The sequence below is a fragment of the Salmo salar genome, chromosome 16, assembly GCF_965601325.2.
Source record: "Salmo salar chromosome 16, fSalSal1, whole genome shotgun sequence".
NCBI classification, from domain to species: Eukaryota; Metazoa; Chordata; class Actinopteri; order Salmoniformes; family Salmonidae; genus Salmo; species Salmo salar.
In genome coordinates, this window is record NC_138306.1 from 45,145,347 (window position 1) to 45,171,077 (window position 25,731).

The 25,731-nt window shown below is 41.3% G+C and overlaps 1 long non-coding RNA gene across 1 annotated transcript; it reads left to right on the forward strand.

Moving 5' to 3' along the window:
* Positions 1-5,043: 5,043 nt before the first annotated feature.
* LOC145861114 (uncharacterized) lies at positions 5,044-19,802 on the forward strand. Its single transcript, XR_014380913.1, has 3 exons — positions 5,044-9,146; positions 16,839-16,949; positions 19,662-19,802. It is a non-coding gene; the product is annotated as an uncharacterized LOC145861114 (long non-coding RNA).
* Positions 19,803-25,731: the final 5,929 nt, after the last annotated feature.

The following is a 25,731-nucleotide window of genomic DNA, read 5'->3' on the forward strand; positions in this document are numbered from 1 at the left end:
ACAATGGTATTCAGTTGGTAAGAGACAGACATTCCGTAAATACTAGGAATAGATTGTCCACCATCTATACGTTATCCAGACAGAAAAGAGAAATAGGTAAGAGAACATTTTGATTTAGAGCAATATAGAAATGGAATAAATTAACTGAGCAAACCAGAAAACTTTCAATATATAAATTTAAACATTATTTTAAAATGATTTAAATATAATACATAGAAATGTTGTGGTGTCACGTCCTGACCAGTATAAGGGTTATTTGTTATTGTAGTTTGGTCAGGACGTGGCAGAGGGTATTTGTTTTATGTGGTTCGGGGTGGTGGTTTATTTAGTAGGGTGTTTGATTTATTATTGCCGGGTTTTGGGGTACTGTTCTATGTTAGTGTATTTCTATGTTCTGTCTAGTCTTTTGTATTTCTATGTTTTGTTTATTGGGGTTGGACTCTCAATTGGAGGCAGGTGTTTTCTCGTTGCCTCTGATTGAGAGTCCTATATATGGGTATGTGTTTGCTTTAGTGTTTGTGGGAGATTGTTCCATGTATAGCTTATGGCATTACAGGACTGTTTATTCGTCGTTGTGTTTCATTTGGTGTACGTGTTTATTTTGGTTTTTCCTTATTTCCTTAATAAAAGAAGATGAGTACACATATACCCACTGCGTTTTGGTCTCAATCCGACGACAACCGTTACATGTGGGACTATAGTAGATGAAGAATCAATATTTTTTAGATTGAGTATTTATTGGGTCATTATGTTAGTATATTATGTATGTTTGTAATAGTGTGTTAAATGTGAAAATGTGTTCGTACTATAAATTGTATTTTAATGTTTAAGGACTATAAAATCAAATCAAAAGCCAATTCCTCCTTTGGCCGTCTCTCCTTCCAGTTCTCTGCTGCCAATGACTGGAACGAACTACAAAAATCTCTGAAACTGGAAACACTTACCTCCCTCACTAGCTTTAAGCACCAACTGTCAGAGCAGCTCACAGATCACTGCACCTGTACATAGCCCATCTATAATTTAGCGAAAAACAACTACCTCTTCCCCTACTGTATTTATTTATTTATTTTGCTCCTTTGCACCCCATTATTTATATTTCTACTTTGCACTTTCTTCCACTACAAATCTACCATTCCAGTGTTTTACTTGCTATATTGTATTTACTTTGCCACCATGGCCTTTTTTGCCTTTACCTCCCTTATCTCACCTAATTTGCATATAGACTTATTTTTCTACTGTATTATTAACTGTATGTTTGTTTTACTCCATGTGTAACTCTGTTGTTGTATATGTCGAACTGCTTTGCTTTATCTTGGCCAGGTCGCAATTGTAAATGAGAACTTGTTCTCAACTTGCCTACCTGGTTAAATAAAGGTGAAATAAATAAATAAATAAATAAAAGTAGGCCTAATGACAATCGCCAAATGTCCTTACACTGATGGATGCTGGAATTATTTTGGAATGGACGAAAGTGCTGCAGGTAGCCTACTTTTTGAAGTGATTTGTTCGACAATCAGATGAAAACATCATGACTGGTTGTGTTCATGCCACATTAAAATGTAATACATTGTTACCGTTAATGACATGTCTTTACTATTAGGCACAATAGGGGCTCCCCTGAATGTCACGGTACAATTTGCACTCTGCTAACATCCTTTGAATAAGGGCACATATACACTAATGTACACACATCCCTTTCGGTATCGGACGGATTTGTAAACACGTGGAATCTGCACGTTTTTAGAAAAGCTAACCATCGCTTGCTACAGTGTTTTAGAGGGAAGGGGTGCAGTAATTTGTATCCTTTTCACATACTTCACCTTGTTTCAATTGTGCAAGGTTTTGAGACAGGTGTGCAATTCCTAGTGCTAAGCGATTAACCGAAATGTTGGCTATTTTTTGTTGAATTGACCAACATCAGTTCAATTATTTGAATTTCATTTTGTTCAGGTTTTTTCTGTGAACACAATGCCACATTGAGCTGCAGTTTCTTGAGAGATAAATTAGATCATAACCAAACTGTGCAATGTAGTAGGGAGTTGTAGTTTCTAACAGGCCAATGTTCTACATAGTTTATAGCAAAAAATGCCATAATGAACTACAATAACCATAATCCATTGTGCAGCTACTTTTCCGGTCTGTGTTTCTTTTATGCCCGCTACATAAGAGACAGAAGAATGCTGTGATCAAGAGGGGATACATAGAGCAGTTGCTTTGCAAGGTATTGGTACTCAGCAGTCATAAAAGTATACCTTGTATACTTTGAAGAACTACTAAAATATTGAAAAATATATATGATCAAAACAGAAAATCGTGATAATTTTTTTAGAATCGAACTGAAATCGGACTGACCTTAAAAAACACTATTTACTCAACACTAGCAATTCCAAAAGGAGGAAGGATATGGAAGTGGAAATGTTGGGAGAAGGTCACAGGCAGGCCCTCTTGTTATTGCCATACTCAGTACTCTTCTCTTGCTCTGACCGGGATACATTCATCAATAGCCATTGGAGGAGGACTCCCAGCTAGCACATTTGGTTCCTTGGAAGTTGTGGGAACATATGTTTTTGGTTTCCCATTGGTTTTGGGAACAAAGCCATATGTTTCCTGACCTGTGAAATGAGCTGTTAAATTCAAATGATTGGACATGATTTGGAAAGGTATACACCTGTCTATATAAGGTCGCAGTTGACAGCACGTCAGTGCAAAAACCAAGCCATGAGGTCGAAGGAATTGTCCGTAGAGCTCCGAGACAGGATTGTGTCGAAGCACAGATCTGGGGAAGGGTAGCAAAAGATGTATTCAGCATTGAAGGTCCCCAAGAACACAGTCGTCTCCATCATTCCTAAATGGAAGACGTTTGGGGCCGCCCGGCCAAACTGAGCAATCAGGGGAGAAGGGCTTGGTCAGGGAGGTGACCAAGAACCCGATGGTCACTCTGACAGAGCTCCAAAGTTCCTCTGTGGAGATGGGAGAACCTTCTCCAGAAGGACAACCATCTCTGCAGCACTCCACCAATCAGGCCTTTATGGTACAGTGGCCAGACAGAAGCCACTACTCAGTAAAAGGCACATGAGAGCCCGCTTGGAGTTTGCCAAAAGGCACCTAAAGGACTCTCAGACCATGAGAAACAGGATTCTCTGGTCTGATGAAACCAAGATTGAACTCTTTGGCCTGAATGCCAAGTATAACGTCTGGAAGAAACCTGGCACCATCCCTACGGTGAAGCATAGTGGTGGCAGCAACATGCTGTGGGGATGTTTTTCAGTAGCAGGGACAGGGACACTAGTCAGGATCAAGGGAAAGATGAACAGAGATCCCTGATGGAAACCTGCTCCAGAGCACTCAGGACCTCAGACTGGGGCAAAGGTTTACCTTCCAACAGGACAGTGACCCTGAGCACACAGCCAAGTCAACGCAGGAGTGGCTTCAGGACAAGTCTCTGAATGTCCTTGAGTGGCCTAGCCAGAGCCCGGACTTGAACCCGATCAAACATCTCTGGAGAGACCTGAAAATAGCTGTGCAGCGATGCTCCCCATCCAACCTGACAGAGCATGAAAGGATCTGCAAAGAAGAATGGGAGAAACTCCCCAAATACAGGTGTGCCAAGCTTGTAGCGTCATACCCAAGAACACTTTTCTCCAACAAAGTACTGAGTAAAGGGGGGCCACATTGCGGGCCACCAGTTGTCCAACCCTGGCCTAGAGTATGATGGCATTACTGGCTTTATGTGCATGTGCAATGCAACCCTTGTCATCTGAAGCAGAAAATAGCTAAACTCACACATTGCTTACATATTGTTGAGCTAGGCCCATGGGTTGAATTGGACCGGGTCCCGCCGGGATCGAGTACCGGCACCAGGTGGAGCTGAGACTCTGTACCTTTATTTGAATTATCTAATGAAAAATTGTTGTCCACATTTAATTTTCCACAGCCAACAACATGAGTAAGCAACAACAAAATCAGACAAATCAAATCAAATGTATTTGTCACATACACATGGTTAGCAGGTGTTAATGCAAGTGTAGCGAAATGCTTGTGCTTCTAGTTCCGACCATGCAGTAATATCTAACAAGTAATCTACCAATTCCACAACTACCTTGTACACACAAGTGTAAAGGAATGAATACGAATATGTACATAAAAATATATAAATGAGTGATGGCCGAACGGCGTAGGCAAGACGTAATAGATGGTATGGAGTACAGTATATACATATGAGATGAGTATTGTAGGGTATGAAAACATATAAAGCGGCATTGTTTAAGGTGGCTAGTGATACATTACATCAGGATGGCATAGAGTACAGTATATACATATGAGATGAGTAATGTAGGTTATGAAAACATTATATAAAGTGGCATTGTTTAAAGTGGCTAGTGATACATCTAATACATCAAGATGGCAAGATGCAGTAGATGGTATAGCGTACAGTATATACATATGAGATGAATAATGTAGGTTATGTAAACATTATCTAATATAAAGTGGCAAGTGATAAATTGATTACATCAATTTTCCCATTATTAAAGTGGCTTGAGTTGAGTCAGTATGTTGGCAGCAGCCACTCAATGTTAGTGATGGCTGTTTAACAGTCTGATGGCCTTGAGATAGAAGCTGTTTTTCAGTCTCTCGGTTCCAGCTTTGATGCACCTGTATTGACCTCGCCTTCTGGATGTTAGCGGGGTGAACAGGCAGTGGCTCGGGTGGTTGCTGTCCTTGATGATCTTTTTGGCCTTCCTGTGACATCGGGTGGTGTAGGTGTCCTGCAGGGCAGGTAGTTTGCACCCGATGATGCGTTGTGCAGACCTCACTACCCTCTGGAGAGCCTTCCGGTTATGGGCGGAGCAGCTGCCGTACCAGGCGGTGATACAGCCCGACAGGATGCTCTCGATTGTTTATCTGTAAAAGTTTGTGAGTGTTTTTGGTGACAAGCCGAATTTCTTCAGCCTTCTGAGGTTGAAGAGGCACTGCTGCGCCTTCTTCACCATGCTGTCTGTGTGGGTGGACCATTTCAGTTTGTCCGTGATGTGTACGCCGAGGAACTTAAAAGTCTCCACCCTCTCCCATCAATGTAGATAGGGGGCTGCTCCCTCTGCTGTTTCCTGAAGTCTACGATAATCTCTTTTGTTTTGTTGACATTGAGTGCGAGGTTATTTTCCTGACACCACACTCCGAGGGCCCTCACCTCCTCCCTGTAGGCCGTCTCGTCGTTGTTGGTAATCAAGGCTACCTACCACTGTAGTGTCGTCTGCAAACTTGATGATTGAGTTGGATGCGTGCATGGCCACGCATTCGTGGGTGAACAGGGAGTACAGGAGAGGGCTGAGAACGCACCCTTGTGGGGACCTAGTGTTGAGGATCAGCGGGGTGGAGATGTTGTTACCTACACTCACCACCTGGGGGCGGCCCGTCAGGAAGTCCAGGACCCAGTTGCACAGGGCGGGTTCGAGACCCAGGGTCTCAAGCTTAATGACGAGTTTGGAGGGTACTATGGTGTTAAATGCTGAGCTGTAATCGATGAACAGCATTCTTCCATAGGTATTCCTCTTGTCCAGATTGGTTAGGGCAGTGTGCAGTGTGATGGCGATTGGGTCGTCTGTGGACCTATTGGGTCGGTAAGCAAATTGGGGTGGGTCTAGGGTGTCAGGTAGGGTGGAGGTGATATGGTCCTTGACTAGTCTCTCAAAGCACTTCATGATGACGGATGTGAGTGCTACAGGGCGGTAGTCATTTAGCTCAGTTACCTTAGCTTTCTTGGGAACAGGAACAATGGTGGCCCTCTTGAAGCATGTGGGGACAACAGACTGGGTTAAGGATCGATTGAATATGTCTGTAAACATACCAGCCAGCTGGTCTGCGCATGCTCTGAGGACGCGGCCGGGGATGCCATCTGGGCCTGCAGCCTTGCGAGGGTTAACACGTTTAAATGTTTTACTCACGTTGGCTACAGTGAAGGAGAGCCCGCAGGTTTTGGTAGCGGGCCGTGTTAGTGGCACTGTATTGTCCTCAAAGCGAGCAAAAAAGTTGTTTAGTCTGTCTGGGAGCAAGGCATCGTGATCCGGGACGGGGTTGATTTTTCTTTTGTAGTCCGTGATTGACTGTCGACCCTGCCACAGACCTCTCGTGTCTGAGCCGTTGAATTGCAACTCCACTTTGTCTCTGTACTGACGCTTAGCTTGTTTGATTGCCTTGCGGAGGGAATAGCTACACTGTTTGTATTCCACATAGTACAATAGTTGACCTATTTAATTGTTCAGCCTGTCGCATATATGCAAGAAAAGAATATTCCTCTCGAGTCGCATTGGAATTGCAAGTGCCTCACAGGGAGAGAAATATGCATGCCCAATCATTGTTCAATGTTCTTAATGCAGTTGCAGGAAAACCCCTTTGAGAGCAGTTTTGATAGCTCCGGGATCCTCCTCTTTTAACAGTGGCTTTCTAGTACTAGTCTACACTTAAATCCAACAAATTAGTCAAATGCACAATTTTAGAATCAGAGTTTTTAGCAGCGGAATTGTTAATGCGTGTTAGGGCTTTCCAAAGGCGTTGAATGCATAGGGGAGACCGGGCTAAACGTAACAAGGGTAGTCCTACATTATATTCACAGTACATGATCCTTGGTTGCCTAAGTGCCAGTGCAATGTTTTTTCGGGGGACATTCAAGTCATCAATATGTTGCTAACTAGCAATGTTTAGACTTGAGTTTATGATCTAGCTAATGATTAGCCCAATGAGGTAAATGCAAATGAGCAACCCTCAGCCTACTTATTTATAGACACTTTGCTGCATCAGGTGATAATGCTTATTGCTTAATAGCATACCGATCTGATAATATTGTCCAATATGTTATAGGGCTCATTTCTGGAGGGGGAAATTATACTTTAGGTGTCAAGTATAATTTTATTTTCATTCATTTTGGAGTAGAATGCCCTTTTTAAAAAGTCACCAGAACAGACCTTCTCACAGTCATTCTCCCCCCCCTAAAATTGTAGGTCCCTCTGCGACCTGTTGTATGCTGTGATTTGTGCTTTTGTCAGTATATATTGTTTAGGCTAGTATATTATATCTGGTCTGTTTCTCAAGCCTTCCCGGAAGTCCCAATATGTTGCTCCTCTGGGTTTATAGACTCTGTGTAATAACTTTACCAACGTTATGGCCCACATAACCCAAAATCCATAGCTTCGATTAGTAAATTACGTACTGCGCATGCGTTCATTGTCTTCACTTTCAATTCAACCAGTGAAAACAATACGCGCTCTCTTCCAAGATGTCAGCGCCGTTCTCGAACTCCATTCTGGTACAAATCTCTTGGCCTATCGAGGTCCCTCACTGTTTTGAATGGAGAGTACATCCTCGGAGCCCAACTCGGGAAAAACTTCAACGTGTGGGAAATGCAAAGAAAGGTAGCGAGCTAACTTGCAAACGTTTAAAAGCTGGCTACCTTGCTAGCGACATATGCGCATTTCGTAGCTGTCTGGAGATATAACTGAAATGTATTTGGATATGGCTACGTTAGAACAAGAGATTCCATAAAAACACGCCACTTAGGGTTAACACGTTATGGGTGTAAGATGGCACAGTGATGCCATCTGTTGGTAAATGTTAATTACTGCAACTCCAGTGTTTTTACCGGTGTGCTTGAAATACCCGGATGTATTGCAATATACTGAACAAGACTGGTTACTCGCATCAATGCCTCTGTCTCGTCATTTAACGTTCAAACAACATGCTCTCCTAACCTACGAAAAGTAACTTCCGGTTGTAGATGGGAGTCCTAAGCTGTGTTCGATTACCCATACAAACATACTATTCAGGTTTAATAACATACTGTAAACGAATACTATGCTTTCAGTTTTCAAATTTAGTTGAGCGTACAAGCTCTAAGACTGTCTACCGGAAGTTGATGCAGTTGCTATGCAACCTCTTGCTAGCTAGTTAGCATAACAAATTACTAGATATATTTTACGACTTCAGGTGTTTTAAATTCAATCTGGAGTGCAAGAGTGCGCTCGTAAATTCAGAGCATTGTTGGTTTGTAAATTCAGAGCGTTTCGCTCTCGGAGCGCACACTACGCCCGGGCGGAGGACTGGGGTTGATTTGAGCGTTCTGACCAAGTTACAACGGGAGTCAAGCGCCTACGCTGCTAGCTACTTCCAGACACAAATGTGACCTTTTTACTCGCCCTATCAGAGCTGGTTAGGCAGTTTGTTATCCAGAGCGTTGGTGACTAACTGTGCTGCTGGCAACAATTTAATTACGCTATTTTTGCCGATGTAAACTGACACCGGCCATATTCAATGGGTGTTGAGCGCTCGTAAATGCATTATTCTGCGATCTGGCACTCAGACGAGAGTGCTCTGAAATCGGAGTAGATAGCTAGAACGAATTTACGAAAGCACACGAATTTATTGAGAACGCCCAACGACTATACCATTCAGCGAAGCAAAGAATGACGGGAATAATCAAGTCAATAACATGTGGGTAGTTAGTTAACCTATAGTTAGTTATATTAACTTTAGGTACTAGTAACATTAGCTAACTAACAACATACCGGCACCTGATGCTGCTGTAATGATACGCTATGTGGTTCGTAAGGACAGCGTAGCGAACATTTTCAACCAATATAACGTGTAAGGTAACTTATTTGAAAAGTCATTACTTTATTACATTGCTCAACATGTTCTTAACATTTGTCATAATTGGTTAAAGCAATGAATTTGTATCCGCTCTCGTTGTACTTCGACTGCGGTGAAGCCACGGAAATTTCCTGAAGAATTGCATTATGGGCCCTAAAGTATGAAAACAGTGTCCTCAGCGTGTATTCGGTAGACTTGACTTACCTAATTGTTTATAGAGATTACTTTGTGTAGGATGAGTGCACTAGATAGTGGGTGTTTTCCTAATGAACGCCATGCATATTCAGTAAGGCACAAATGGTCTTCATCCTCTTCTTGGCGGTAGCTATCTAGCTAGCTTGTCCCAAGTAGCTTTCTAGCTGGCTAGCTAATTCACCTCAACTTACCTCTTCTGTGAATCAACTTTTTTTTCACGATAAGAAACATATGTCATCAATAAATACCTTGTTTACTGTAAAATGGAAGGGAGGAAAATCCCTTTTCCAGTTTCCAACAGACGTTGAAAGGTATGTAATATATAATAAAGGTGCATTTGGAGTAATTATTGCATTGTGAGGCACACGTCGTTGGTTGTGTAATCAGTAGAGTGCTGTATCCGTGACTACCCATTGAATCAATCACCAAAGCAATGTTCACTGATAGATAAAACATGCTAGTTACCAGTAATGAAACAAATCTATCGCTGGGTTTAACACAACTAGCATGAGGCAGCATGGCTAGCTAACATTAGTTTACCAATGTGCCCAGCCATATTACATCTAAGGCCATCCCAGGGTATGCTGCACAATCAATAGAAGCCATTTGTGACACTGGGTCATTCCAAAGTATTTTATCAAGTTGTAGAACACCATTAAGTACCTCTTAAATGATGGTAGATGTCTGTAAAACATTGTGTAGGCAACTACTTATGTTCTGTTGCCCTATGATCAGATTAAGTAAGCATACCACAAAATATAGTCTACTATAATTATATGCATCTTCAGAAAATGGACAACTCAAAATGTTGTACGTTTATTAAATGCCTGTTAACATGGTGAAAAATATAGAACATATCAAAACCATGACAGTAGAGCATTTGATCACATTGTGCATGCATCCCCTCAATAGGATAATGGTACAAAAAAGACATACGCCATGTGTAGCATTAGAGCAGAGCTTCAACACATCTCAGGTTTAAGAGGGCAGCAACTGAATCTTTCATAGGATAAAGTTTGGGTCTTTGTAATGTTTCATAGGACAGGATAAAGTGTGGGTCTTTTATTCTATAATATGTTCTCTGTTATTGGGAGTGTTGCTAATCAGGCAATGGTTGTTAAGGTGGTGTCTCACAGAGGAGTATCAGTGTTGATTGAAGAGGAGTGTGACGTAGACCCCAGAAGTCTGCAGACTTAAGGGATGAGTCCATATACACTACTAACTATAGCAGAACACGATCAGTAAGAATGTAAGGTCCTCATTTGGGTACTGGTCACAGGAGTAGCAAGAAAGGCTGCCTTTCTTATGACTTCTGGAGTCTACGTCACACTACTCTTCACACACACACACACACACACACACCACAGAAAAAACATGGCTACTGTTTAAATTAACTGTAGAGTACTATTTAAAAACAATCAGGGTGAATAACAGGGATAGAGGACATAACCATAAACTATTATCTACAATATACTACCACAGATGTTATAGCAACCCCTACACTACTAAATTAACTATTAAACAGGAGACCTTAAGCATAGACCAACATCCAGCTAAATTCAATAAAACCTTATACACTTCTGTAATTACTCAGGAGGAATATGTGGCTGAGAAACATCAGTCTGCAGAAGTTATTTGAGGACCTGAAGAAAGGGGGTTATGCTGTGTGCAAGCAGCACTTTGAAGAGTGTTTTATTCTGATTATTGACCATTTTTGTCAACAAATGCATTTCAGTCATATGATACTTTTCTGGAAGACACTGTCCTCCGAGGCAGTACCTACCAGATTAAATTGCACGAATCCACCCCCTCAATCTGCAACAGATGCACAGCGTAGTAGAAAAATAAATACAGTTGAAGTCAGAAGTTTACATACACCTTAGCCAAATACATTTGAACTCAGTTTTTCACAATTCCTGACATTTAATCCTAGTAAACACTCCCTGCCTTAGGTCAGTTAGGATCACCACTTTTATTTTAAGAATGTGAAATGTCAGAATAATAGGAGAGTGATTTATTTCTTTCATCACATTCCCAGTGGGTCAGAAGTTTACATACACTCAATTAGTATTTGGTAGCATTGACTTGAAATTGTTTAACTTGGGTCAAATGTTTTGGGTAACCTTCCACAAGCTTCCCCACAATAAGTTGGGTGAATTTTAGCCCATTCCTCCTGACAGAGCTGGTGTAACGGAGTCAGGTTTGTAGGCCTCCTTGCTCACACATGCTTTTTCAATTCTGCCCACACATTTTCTATAGGATTGAGGTCAGGGCTTTGTGATGGCCACTCCAATACCTTGACTTCATTGTCCTTAAGTCATTTTGCCACAACTTTGGAAGTATGCTTGGGGTCATTGTCCATTTGGAAGACCCATTTGCTACCAAGCTTGAACGTCCTGACTGATGTCTTGAGATGTTGCTTCAATATATCCAAATCATTTTCAATCCTCATGATGCCATCTATTTTGTGAAGTGCACCAGTCCCTCCTGGAACAAAGCACCCCCGTACTTCACGGTTGGGATGTTCTTTGGCTAGCAAGCCTCCCCATTTTTCCTCCAAACATAACAATGGTCATTATGGCCAAACAGTTCTCTTTTTGTTTCATCAGACCAGAGGACATTTCTCCAAAAAGTACGATCTTTGTCCCCATGTGCAGTTGCAAAGCGTAGTCTGGCTTTTTTATGTTAGTTTTGGGAGCAGTGGATACTTCTTTGCTGAGCGGCCTTTCAGGTTATGTCGATATAGGACTCGTTTTACTGTGGATATAGATACTTTTGTACTTGTTTCCTCCAGCATCTTCACAAGGTCCTTTGCTTCGGTTCTGGGATTGATTTGCACTTTTCGCACCAAAGTACGTTCATCTCTAGGAGACAGATCGCGTCTCCTTGAGCGGTATGACGGCTGCGTGGCCCCATGGTGTTTATACTTGCGTACTATTGTTTGTACAGATGGACATTGTACCTTCAAGTGTTTGCAAATTGCTCCCAAGGATGAACCAGACTTGTGGAGGTCTACAATTTTTTTTCTGAGGTCTTGGCTGATTTCTTTTGATTTTCTTTCCATGATGTCAAGCAAAGAGGCACTGAGCTAGAAGGTAGGCCTTGAAATACATCCACAGGTACACCACAAATTATGTAAATTAGCCTATCAGAAGCTTCTAAAGCCATGACATAATTTTCTTGAATTTTCCAAGCTGTTTAAAGGCACAGTCAACTTAAAATAGCATCATTTTTAATATTTGGGCTTGGGAAGGGTATCAAGTCAGGTCGAGTCATAAGGCTCAAGTCCAAGTCATTGGTGTTGTTGGTGCTGACATCTTCAGGACAGGAATACCGGTTTACTTAACGGAGGAATAAACACACATGTTCATCATTGGTGTTTTAACCAGAACGGGGGAAAATGCACTTTATTTATTTTCGCACATGCGCAGTCATACATCTCTCATAGGGCATGACTGTACCAGTGTAAGAACACAACTCAACAACATATTAGTCCACATGCCAACACCCCCACTTGCTCTTATACTGTACAAGTCGTATTCAACCTAACTTTATCAACACATTTAGCTTACAGTTATTCATCTCACAAATGTCAGTTTATATTCCAAACATGTAACCCAAGAATTTTTCATTTTTGAACTTCGTTACAGGTTTAGTCAAAACTTCTGCAGCCATGTCTGCCGTTGGACAATATTCAATACTTATTTTACCATCACTGAGTGCAGATCGAATGAAATGATATCTGATGTCGACATGTTTACATCTCTGATGACCTACTGGATTCTTTGACAGAGCAATTGCACCTTGGTTATCTTCAAAGATTGTTACTGGTGTATATTGGCACTCACTATCCATCTCGCCCAATAACTGTACAAGGTACAAACTTTCTTGTGTAGTAGCAGCCAGTGCCATGTACTCTGCTTCACATGTAGATAAAGCTACTGTTGGCTGCTTCTTAGACCTCCATGAAATGACAGGTCCACATTTAGTTAAACTAAAACAATACCCTGTTATTCTTCGTCTGTCACTTTGATCTGCTGCCCAATCAGCATCACTATATGCTACGAGGTTGAGTTTTTCTACCCCCTTTTTGTAACACAACTCCTGATTCATTGTTCCCTTCAAGTACCTCAACACATGTTTAGCTGTTATCCAGTGTTGCTCTTTTGGTTCTGATAGGTATTGTGACAGCTTGCTGACAATCCAACTGATATCCGGTCTTGTACATGTCATCACATATATCAAGCTGCCTATCACTTCACGATACCTTTTTGAATCAATAAGTTCACCATCACCATCAAAGTTTAGTTTTTGTTCACATGGTGTTGACCTTGTTTTACAGTCTGACATACCAAACCTTTCCAGTATCTTGGTTATGTACCTTGTTTGGTTCATCGTTATTTTCACTTCACTTTGTGTAAAATCAATGCCTAGGAAATGTCCAAGCCTCCCAAGATCTTTCATCTTAAATTTTTCACTTAACATTTCTTTTACACTTGTGAGTGAGTCACTATCACTAGCAGCGATAATTAGATCATCGACCCAAATTATCAAAATGATCCTTTCTGTTGCAGTTTGTTTGTTATAAACATAGTGATCAGCTGGGTTCTGTGTAATACCATTTTCACTAAGGTGATCATGCAACATTTTGTTCCAGTTCCTTCCTGACTGTTTCAGGCCGTACAGTGACTTGTTCAGTTTGCAGACTAGTTGCTCACCTGTATCTGACCTGACTTCAAAACCCTCTAGTTGCTCCATGTACACTTCACAGTCAATAGGAGCATGTAGATATGCTGTTTTGACATCCATCTGATGTAATAGGGCCAGCCAAATCAGTGTGCACAAGCTCAAGAGCCGCTTTTGCCTTTTCATCAGGCTCTCTGTTTCTGCTCTGAACAAATTTTCCCTGAGTGCAGATTTCACAGTTGAGGGTAGATTTGTCAATCTTACCTGTGATTTTCATTCCCTCTGTCACATTTTCTAACTTTGACACATCCTCAAAATTACAGTGGCCAAGAATTTTGTGCCATGTGTGAATATCATAGCACCCATGACATCCATCATCATTTTCATCACTTACAGTGTTAAGATAGTAGTCTATCATACTCCTCGATGTCAAAAGTGGTACCGTTCTTGTGGATGAGCTTGTTACACCCCTGTCGAAAGTTGACCGAAGCTCCGTTGGCTGTCGCTGCTTTAACAGAGAAAATGTCCTGTCGAAACGACGGCACGTACAGCGCCTTCGTCAGCGTTGTTTTTACCCGACGACCCGTGTTGTCTCTCAGGTAAACCTCCGCTGCACCTCTCCTCTCCGCGACACCATTCGTTCTTGTTCCGTCAGCCAGCTCCACGGAATGTTTTTCCGGTTTGAAAGTCTCGTCAGGTGTTGAAGTCAAAGTCGAGTTGCAAGTCATCATATTTGTGACTTGAGTCCAAGTCATTTGACTCGAGTCCACACCTCTGATAGTTACTTAAAGTTAGCTATATCAACACAAGTGTTGAAGTCTCTCTCCTCCATGTCTCCAGTCCAACGACTGCATCTCATTTTGAACTTAATTTGAATATGATGACGATGTATTTTATTGACGTCACTAAGCCATCTGACTGACATCTAATAGACCAATAAACGCAACTTTGAAAAACCCATCTCTTTTGATTTTCCCATGATGTCAAGCAAAGAGGCACTGAGCTAGAAGGTAGGCCTTGAATTACATCCACAGGTACACCTCCAATTGACTCAAATGATGTCAATCAGCCTATCAGAAGCTTTTAAAGCCATGACATAATTTTCTGGAATTTTCCAAGCTGTTTAAAGGCACAGTCAACTTAGTGTATGTAAACTTCTGACCCACTGGAATTGTGATACAGTGAAATAATCTCTGTAAACAATTGTTGGTAAGAGTGTGTTCTTAACTGACTTGCCTAGTTAATAAAGGTGTAAAAAAATATATATATAAATATATATTTTTTTACACCTTTATTTAACTAGGCAAGTCAGTTAAGAACACATTCTTATTTTCAATGACGGCCTAGGAACGGTGGGTTAAGTACCTTGTTCAGGGGCAGAACAACAGATTTTTACCTTGTCAGCTCGGGGATTCGTTTTTGCAACCTTACGGTTAACTAGTCCAACGCTCTAACCACCTGCTTTACATTGCACTCCACGAGGAGCCTGCCTGTTACGCGAATGCAGTAAGAAGCCAAGGTAAGTTGCTAGCTAGCATTAAACTTATCTTATAAAAAACAATCAATCAATCATAATCACTAATTAACTACACATGGTTGATGATATTACTAGTTTATCTAGCCTGTCCTGCGTTGCATATTATCGATGCGGTGGAAATTTGTGAAAAAGCACTGTCATTGCTCCAACGTGCACCTAACCATAAACATCAATGTCTTTCTTAAAATCAATACACAAGTATATATTTTTAAACCTGCATATTTAGCTAAAAGAAATCCAGGTTAGCAGGCAATATTAACCAGGTGAAATTGTGTCACTTCTCTTGCGTTCATTGCACGCAGAGTCAGGGTATATGCAGCAGTTTGGGCCGCCTGGCTCGTTGCAAACTAATTTGCCAGTATTTTACATAATTATGACATAACATTGAAGGTTGTGCAATGTAACAGGAATATTTAGACTTAGGGATGCCACCCGTTAGATAAAATATGGAACGGTTCCGTATTTCACTGAAAGAAAAAAACGTTTTGTTTTCGAGATGATAGTTTCCGGATTCGACCATATTAATGACCTAAGGCTCGTATTTCTGTGTGTTTATTATATTATAATTAAGTCTATGATTTGATAGAGCAGTCTGACTGAGCGGGGGTAGGCACCAGCAGGCTCGTAAGCATTCATTCAAACAGCACTTTCGTGCGTTTTGCCAGCAGCTCTTCGCAATGCTTCAAGCATTGCGCTGTTTATGACTTCAAGCCTATCAACTCCCAAGATTAGGCTGGTGTAACCGATGTGAAATGGCTAGCTAGTTAGCGGGGTGCGCGCTAATAGCGTTTCAAACGTCACTCGCTCTGAGACTTGGAGTAGATGTTCCCCTTGCTCTGCAAGGGCCGCGGCTTTTGGGTAACGATGCTTCGAGGGTGGCTGTTTTCGATGTGTTCCTGGTTCGAGCCCAGGTAGGGGCGAGGAGAGGGACGGAAGCTATACTGTTACACTGGCAATACTAAAGTGCCTATAAGAACATCCAATAGTCAAAGGTATATGAAATACAAATCGTATAGAGAGAAATAGTCCTATAATTCCTATAATAACTACAACCTAAAACTTCTTACCTGGGAATATTGAAGACTCATGTTAAAAGGAACCACCAGCTTTCATATGTTCCCATGTTCTGAGCAAGGCACTTAAACGTTAGCTTTCTTACATGGCACATATTGCACTTTTACTTTCTTCTCCAACACTTTGTTTTTGCATTATTTAAACCAAATTGAACATGTTTCATTATTTATTTGAGACTAAATTGATTTTATTGATGTATTATATTAAGTTAAAATAAGTGTTCATTCAGTATTGTTGTAATTGTCATTATTACAAATAAATAAAAGAAATCGGCCGATTAATCGGCATCGGCTTTTTTTTGGGCCTCCAATTATCGGCATCGGCGTTGAAAAGTCATAATCGGTCGACCTCTAGTCCTAACAGACTTGCCAAAACTATAGTTTGTTAACAAGCAATTTGTGGAGTGGTTGAAACACTTAGATTTGAGTCATTAAAACAAGTTTATTTAAACTTACGACTTCAACTGTATAAACAGTGTTATTTTAATGTGAAATATGTTGTTCCGGTGGGGGAACAAGATGTGGGGGTCATATTCAAATGCTGAAATGCTTTTTATCTGTAGAATAAAGCAAAATTGTTTTTCTGGCAATAGTCAAAGGTTGCCTGTCTATAGAATTAGAAGGTAATATTAGCTATATAGTGCAAATATAACTAGATATCCTATTATGAATCAGGACCGCAGGAATCAACCATATATTTTTTTCAGGATCAACTGCAGCAGAAAATCGTGTGTCCTGGGATTGTGACATGCCTGACTTCTTTCCCCAATGGCCTGTACTTGGTGGCAGGCATTGCTGAGGCCATCTACTTCTGGGAGGTGAGACCGATATTTAACATCAGCAGAAGGGATGTCATAACTGTGCGTATGGGATGACTACAGGCCATCGTTCTATAGCTGACATGCATAATAGGGATGTGCTTCTTTCCCTTTCAAGACGATTAGATGCATATCTAGATACATGGGCTCCAACTTAGGTGTGTGAACATTTTAAAGGATTTTTTTTTTAACAAATACCTTATGCAACAATGTAACATTAGTAGGAGCCGATATGCATCTTTCAAATTATTTGCCACCGTTATAGGTGCTCTGCACGTCATCTTCACTAACAGTTGGAAAAAGGCCAGAGAGTGAGACTGGGAAGCAACAGCAGCAAAGTCCTGTATGCAATAGGCTACTTTGAGAAGTTAAAATGAGGTGATGGAAATGCAAACTTTGGGAGGTTTAATTAAGCTACAGTGAACATTCAAAGCGATGATTACAGAAATGATTGTAGTGGATATGCAGCCATTGTCTTTGGTGGAGTATGTCGGCTTCAGTACCCTAAGGGCATATCTAGAACCAGATGCCATGTTGAAAAACCGTGACGGCCCTGATGGAGAAATTGTGCTACGATTGCTCTGCAAGTACACAGTGCGAGCTCTCATACACCATACGTGGAGTAAACAGATTGTCATCATTGCAAGAGCCATCACATTGATGAGAAGTGGGACATGAAGTACGTATTGACAACCTGGAAGAGAGGCACACAACCCAGAACCTAAAACGGCATTAATACTATCGTTGCTGAGTGGGTAGGGGACAGCAGTAAGGTGTGCTGCTGTCTGGTAGGGTTTCCACTAGTTACTACAGCCACAAAGTCAAAATTAGCTATATCGTAAAAATGTATGTAATCAAATATTAATTTAAGGTTAGAGTTAGGCATAAGGTTAGGTTACATTTACATTACATTTAAAAAAGATAAATTGTAGAAATAGGAGGGCTTCGACTTTGTGGCTGTGGTAACTAGTGATGCCGGTGATGGGCTGCAGTAGATTGAACTGCATTGCCCCCCAGCGGTCATACAGAGAACCACATCTGAATTGTGAATTCACGTCATTTTATGATAAAGAAAATAGATGTTTAAATGATAAATTTGCAGTTTAAACATTAAGAGAATTTTCATTTCTGGCTGATGATTCGGTTTGATTAGAGGACCGACTCGGTGTGTTTTGGTTCGATGCGATACGATTCGATGCATTAACATTCGATGCATAAACACATTCAATTCTAAATGAAAATCTTCTGCTGATGGAACACATGAGCCTCTGAGGTGTCTCTGTCGGGGCGGACGGTGTGTGTGTGTGTGTGTGTGTGTGTGTGTGTGTGTGTGTGTGTGTGTGTGTGTGTGTGTGTGTGTGTGTGTGTGTGTGTGTGTGTGTGTGTGTGTGTGTGTGTGTGTGTAAATTATGTATATGTCTATGGTGTATGTAGGCACCTGAACTGAGCCATAAGGGAAACTACCACCCCACTATCAGTTAGCTTTTTTTGTCCCCCCCAAACACACTTTTAATCTGGAATGTTATTGTGTGTAGATTGATGAGGAAAATTATTAATTTCATCCATTTTAGAATAAGCCTGTAATGTAATAATGTGGAAAAAGTCAAGGGGTCTGAATACTTTCCGAATGCACTGTATACTGATTGTTTCAAGCAAAACTACTAAAACTATTGCTGATGGTGAAACCCGAACAATCAAAATAAAGTGTAATGTAAGCCCTGATCAGCATTCTATAACCAAATGAGAGCGGGTTGGGAAATTAACACCAGCCAAATGCTGGTCGATTTTGGCATTGGCTGATAGAATGTCTTTTTTCTTAGAATGTCTATTCTTACCAGCCACTTTTTGCGGGTGGTCACACAGAGCATTTGGGAACAGTCCCCCCCTAAAACATTTTAGAGAGCCAGTTATTTGTAACATTTGAATATAATCTCTGACTGACGCATGCTACATTTGGATCGGTTTGGTGTCCCACAGATGATACACTCATATCTTAAACGTTTGATGGTATCGGTAAATGTTACATCCCTAATGCATAATCTTCTAAATGCCTCAGTACTACTTTGAGGATAGCATTAATGGTCCTGACGTGAGTTGTCAGGAAGGTACAGTTGGGCCTAACGTTTGATCTTAGGGCAATTCCATAGTAACTGAAAGATGTGGAGACTTGCAGTTTGACATACATTTTAATCATTGGTTTTTGTTTGGCATACATTTTAAAGTGAAAAATCAGTCTCGGCATCATTCTGTTATTGTGGAATTGCCTTTTAGTAGCTGCTGTTGATGCTGTTAGGCAGCATATCGGCCATCAGGCCATCTTTGCCTCACCAGTTCCAAGCGGCTGTTTATGCCCTCATTATGGCCTGTTTTATTTTTTATGATGAGATGTGCGATTACTACTCTCATGAAATGTAATTTTATTCACATATTTAATGACTGTGTAAATACTTAATTTTCTGTTTGATTTCCTCGCCATCTCTGTTTTACGCTTCGATAAACAAACACAAGTTATGTTCGGCTAAGTAGCTTCTTTTTTTTTTCCTAAGTGAAAGTGGGGTTTCTCTTTTTTTCCAAAATTCTATTGTAACAGCATGACTTTAAGGCGATATTCCGTTAGTCAGTGAAATACATGGTCATGCAGTGATATAATGAGCTTGTCATCTACTCTAGATTAAGTGGCAGTATTTGATGTTAATGTAATTGTCATTCCAGGTTTCCACTGGGAATTTGCTAGCCATCTTGAATCGCCATTACCAAGACCTGACCTGACTGATGGTCGGCCTCTTTCAATTGACCTGACGACAGCAGCCATTTTATCTCAGGAGGCAAAGAGAACCTGGCACTGGTCTGGAGTCTGGCCAGGTACAAACAGCTTTTACACTGGATTCTGCTCACTGTAACACAGAGTATTTGCTAACATTGTACTTGAACCCCCGGTGATAGGGTCTACATAACAGATGTCATAACTTGTCATGGCAGCTGATGTCAGCTTATGACAACTAAATTGGCAAGCCATTTAGGTCCCCTAATTAATGCCAGCCAACTAGCTAGTTTATGTAGGCCTTAAGATGGAAAGTTCAACTAAAGTGCTACAGAATAGTGTCCTTAGTTAACAGAATTTCACTTAGAAGTTAATGCAAATATGTTACATTTAGACTTCATCAGGATTATTTGAGTTTTCTTTTACTAGGAGAGAGACTTTTGCAGGAAGGTTTAAAATCAGCTGCCAGAAATGCTTTCAAACCTCTGCCAGAATTAGTGTCTTTAACACCTGTCATCAAGTTACTGTGGGCAAATAGAATTGTTCTCTCAATGTAGTAATTACATTACTACATTACACTGACTCACGGTTGGACGCACCTGGCTTTGAAGTGACAGGTGACGTTTGGTTAGACTGGGCTTGTAACTGTGACTCTGTTAGACTGATGCATTTTGCGCCATGTTATCCGCTGTGACATTATCCAATTTTGTGCTTGCCAAATTGAGAAATCGAGAAATAGGTTCCACTGCATTCTCTGAACCTTTTACAAAAAGGGGACCAAAACACAATTGTAATTTTGATCACAAGCCCTTAGGATCTGAATATTTCTAAGGAGTTTCAGATCTGTTAATCTCAGGGAAAAATGTGATTAGTACTTTGATCATTGGCAGGGAGAGTAATAAACTGGTTTACCGAGTTTGAGTATTTAATCAAGAAGACGTGTAGAGCTATGAAACACTGACATCTACTCCTCTCCGAGTCAGATTTTTGTTGAATGGATTGTCATCATCGGAGCAATACAAGGCTTCTTAACTATTCTGATAACAAATTGAACAGATTGGATGTGAGTTGAATTGTGCAAGAAATATGACTGATGGTCGGCCTCTTTCAATTGATTATTCAATTGATTACAACTCATTATGATTTGTTGATCAGTCCGTTTGCCTACTCAGTGACTCATTGTTGTGATTCGATTTCCTCTGGGCTGAATGATAGTGAAGTAACTCTTCTCCAATAGGTGGCAATGTGAGACTTCCATTGCTAGTGGTTGTCAGCACTGAAGGGGAATGGAAATGTACAGATTGTGGTAAGCAAGATAGTTTAACAAATGTAAACCTGTTCTCATATTTTCTCATTTCCCTCAGAAATGAGGTTAGCTAATTGAAATGGAATTGGTAGATTTAGACTGTTGATAGTCAGTCTTCCTCAGTCCTTCTACCTGCCAGTGAAAACGATATGTTGAGGCTTTGGATTGACTATGAATGTATACGACTGGCTACTTTCCAAAATAATAAATTCTTCTCTTTTTCTTGTAGAGCATGTTATGTTGCCAATGAACCTGTCACGGTACTACCATCAGCCAGGCTTTCTGCTACATGCTCCATGACTGCCAGGCCTTGACTTAGATGATGAAATGAGATTCAGCAACAGATGCTCAATATCCTGAAGGGAGGCAGCAAGGAAGTCTAATACTACTAAAGAAATGGTGTCAACCGTATGGCCCAGTATACAGTTTGAAATGGAACTTCCCTATGCCTATATCAGCAGTCAACATCAGGGGGAGAGCGAGACATCTCTCAACTCCAATTTAGCTTTTGATGTATCAAAGTTGTTGACAGGTCCTCCTGCCTACAACACACTATCTTTGTAGCAACCATTTCACCCTCAAAGCAGAGGCTTACGCCACCATACTTTAAAATGTAAAATGCTTGTCAAATTCTCGGCAATACCAATGTTATCTCACAAACACAATTTCATCTTCTGTATCCAGATCGTCAGAGATTTCATCTGTCCACCTGGGTTTTTTTTTTTTTTCAGAGCTTCGTCTGCGTCAGACAGGCAAAATGTATCTTATTCTTATCCGAGAATAAATATTTCTCCTATCTTATGCTTTGAAATATTCTTAAGTGCACCAAGGCACTAGTCCTTTGTCGACAAAGGAGTGCGCTTCGCTTTGCTAAAGGAAGAGGAGAGACTGACAGCAATATTTTCAGGTGTGAAATTGAGCAGAATGTTAAACAAGTTTGTAGCCCCTCGTTTGTCTGATGTCCTGCGACGAGACGAACACGGTCCACATCTCTTAAAGGACAGTGCTTGAGTAATAATACATGGGGAAAAGCTGGAAAGTACATAATACTGCCCTGAGATGGAGATGAATAATGCATCAGCACTCCAATTCAATGGCACTCCACAGCCATGCAATTCCGCCATCCCAATTCCCTAACAATTTCATCACCCCCCCCCCCCCCCTTTGAGTAGGTGTTCTAAAACTTTTGACCGGTATTGTTTACTAGAGGTCGACCGATTATGATTTTTCAACGCCGATACCGATTATTGGAGGACCAAAAAAGTCCATACCGATTAATCGGCCGATTCTTATTTATTTTTTATATATACTGCTCAAAAAAATAAAGGGAACACTTAAACAACACATCCTAGATCTGAATGAAATAAATAATCTTATTAAATACTTTTTTCTTTACATAGTTGAATGTGCTGACAACAAAATCACACAAAAATAATCAATGGAAATCCAATTTATCAACCCATGGAGGTCTGGATTTGGAGTCACACTCAAAATTTAAGTGGAAAACCACGCTACAGGCTGATCCAACTTTGATGTAATGTCCTTAAAACAAGTCAAAATGAGGCTCAGTAGTGTGTGTGGCCTCCACGTGCCTGTATGACCTCCCTACAACGCCTGGGCATGCTCCTGATGAGGTGGCGGATGGTCTCCTGAGGGATCTCCTCCCACACCTGGACTAAAGCATCAGCCAACTCCTGGACAGTCTGTGGTGCAACGTGGCGTTGGTGGATGGAGCGAGACATGATGTCCCAGATGTGCTCAATTGGATTCAGGTCTGGGGAACGGGCGGGCCAGTCCATAGCATCAATGCCTTCCTCTTGCAGGAACTGCTGACACACTCCAGCCACATGAGGTCTAGCATTGTCTTGCATTAGGAGGAACCCAGGGCCAACCGCGCCAGCATATGGTCTCACAAGGGGTCTGAGGATCTCATCTCGGTACCTAATGGCAGTCAGGCTACCTCTGGCGAGCACATGGAGGGCTGTGCGGCCCCCCAAAGAAATGCCACCCCACACCATGACTGACCCACCGCCAAACCGGTCATGCTGGGCGGATGTTGCAGGCAGCAGAACGTTCTCCACGGCATCTCCAGACTCTGTCACGTCTGTCACGTGCTCAGTGTGAACCCGCTTTCATCTGTGAAGAGCACAGGGTGCCAGTGGCGAATTTGCCAATCTTGGTGTTCTCTGGCAAATACCAAATGTCCTGCACGGTGTTGGGCTGTAAGCACAACCCCCACCTGTGGACGTCGGGCCCTCATACCACCCTCATGGAGTCTGTTTCTGACCGTTTGAGCAGACACATGCACATTTGTGGCCTGCTGGAGGTCATTTTGCAGGGCTCTGGCAGTGCTTCTCCTGCTCCTCCTTGCACAAAGGCGGAGGTAGCGGTCCTGCTGCTGGGTTGTTGCCCTCCTACGGCCTCCTCCACGTCTCCTGATGTACTGGCCTGTCTCCTGGTAGCGCCTCCATGCTCTGGACACTACGCTGACAGACACAGCAAACCTTCTTGACACAGCTCACATTGATGTGCCATCCTGGATGAGCTGCACTACCTGAGCCACTTGTGTGGGTTGTAGACTCCGTCTCATGCTACCACTAGAGTGAAAGCACCGCCACCATTCAAAAGTGACCAAAACATCAGCCAGGAAGCATAGGAACTGAGAAGTGGTCTGTGGTCCCCACCTGCAGAACCACTCCTTTATTGGGGGTGTCTTGCTAATTGCCTATAATTTCCACCTGTTGTCTATTCCATTTGCACAACAGCATGTGAAATGTATTGTCAATCAGTGTTGCTTCCTAAATGGACAGTTTGATTTCACAGAAGTGTGATTGACTTGGAGTTACATTGTGTTGTTTAAGTGTTCCCTTTATTTTTTTGAGCAGTGTATATATTTCTTTTTTTGGGAGGGGGGTAATTATGACAATTACATCAATACTGAATTAACACTTATTTTAACTTAATATAATACATCAATCAAATCAATTTAGCCTCAAATAAATAGTGAAACGTGTTCAATTTGGTTTAAATAATGCAAAAACAAAGTGTTGGAGAAGAAAGTAAAAGTGCAATATGTGCCATGTAAAAAAAGCTAACATTTAAGTTCCTTGCTCAGAACATGAGAACATATGAAAGCTGGTGGTTCCTTTTAACATGAGTCTTCAATATTCCCAGATAAGAAGTTTTAGGTTGAGGTTATTCTAGGACTATTTCTCTCTACACCATTTGTATTTCATATACCTTTGACTATTGGATGTTCTTATAGGCATTTTAATATTGCCAGTGTAACAGTATAGCTTCTGTCCCTCTCCTCGCCCCTACCTGGGCTCGAACCAGGAACACATCGACAACAGCCACCCTCGAAGCATCGTTACCCAAAAGCCGCGGCCCTTGCAGAGCAAGGGGAACATCTACTCCAAGTCTCAGAGCAAGTGACGTTTGAAACGCTATTAGCGCACACCCCGCTAACTAGCTAGCCATTTCACATCGGTTACACCAGCCTAATCTTGGGAGTTGATAGGCTTGAAGTCATAAACAGCGCAATGCTTGAAGCATTGCGAAGAGCTGCTGGCAAACGCACAAAAGTGCTGTTTGAATGAATGCTTACGAGCCTGCTGCTGCCTACCATCGCTCAGTCAGACTGCTCTATCAAATCATAGACTTAATTATAACATAATAACACGCAGAAATACGAGCCTTTGGTCATTAAAATGGTCGAATCCGGAAACTATCATTTCGAAAACAAAACGTTTATTCTTTCAGTGAAATACGGAACCGTTCCGTATTTTATCTAACGGGTGGCATCCCTAAGTCTAAATATTCCTGTTACATTGTACAACCTTCAATGTTATGTCATAATTATCTACAATTCTGGCAAATTAATTACGGTCTTTGTTAGGAATAAATGGACTTCACACAGTTCGCAACGAGCCAGGCGGCCCAAACTGTTTGCAAGAGAAGTGACACAATTTCCCTAAATGTAAGAAATTCATGTTAGCAGGCAATATTAACTAAATATGCAGGTTTCAAAATATATACTTGTGTATTGATTTTAAAGAAAGGCATTGATGTTTATGGTTAGGTTTGGTGCAATGACAGTGCTAAATTATCACCCATTTGGCGAAGTAGGCTGTGATTTGATGAGAAATTAACAGGCACCGCATCGATTATATGCAACGCAGGACACGCTAGATAAACTAGTAATATCATCAACCATGTGTAGTTAACTAGTGATTATGTGAAGATTTATAAAAATCTATAATTTTAATGCTAGCTAGCAACTTACCTTGGCATCTTGCTGCCCTCGCGTAACAGGTAGTCAGCCTGGCACGCAGGCTCCTCGTGGAGTGCAAAGTAAGGCAGGTGGTTAGAGCGTTGGACTAGTAACCGGAAGGTTGAATAAACGAATCCCCGAACTGACAAGGCAAAAATCTGTCGTTCTGCCCCTGAACAAGGCAGTTAACCCACCGTTCCTAGGCCGTCATTGAAAATAAGAATGTGTTCTTAACTGACTTGCCTAGTAAAATAAAGGTGTAAAAAAAATATTTAAAAAACGGCCACATCGGTGTCCAAAAATACCGGTTTCCGATTGTTATAAAAACTTGAAATCGGCCCTAATTAATCGGCCATTCCGATTAATCGGCCGACCTCTATTGTTTACTAAATAATATATGTGAAATTTGTTTTGATTTAGAATGTACCATTATCATGCACCT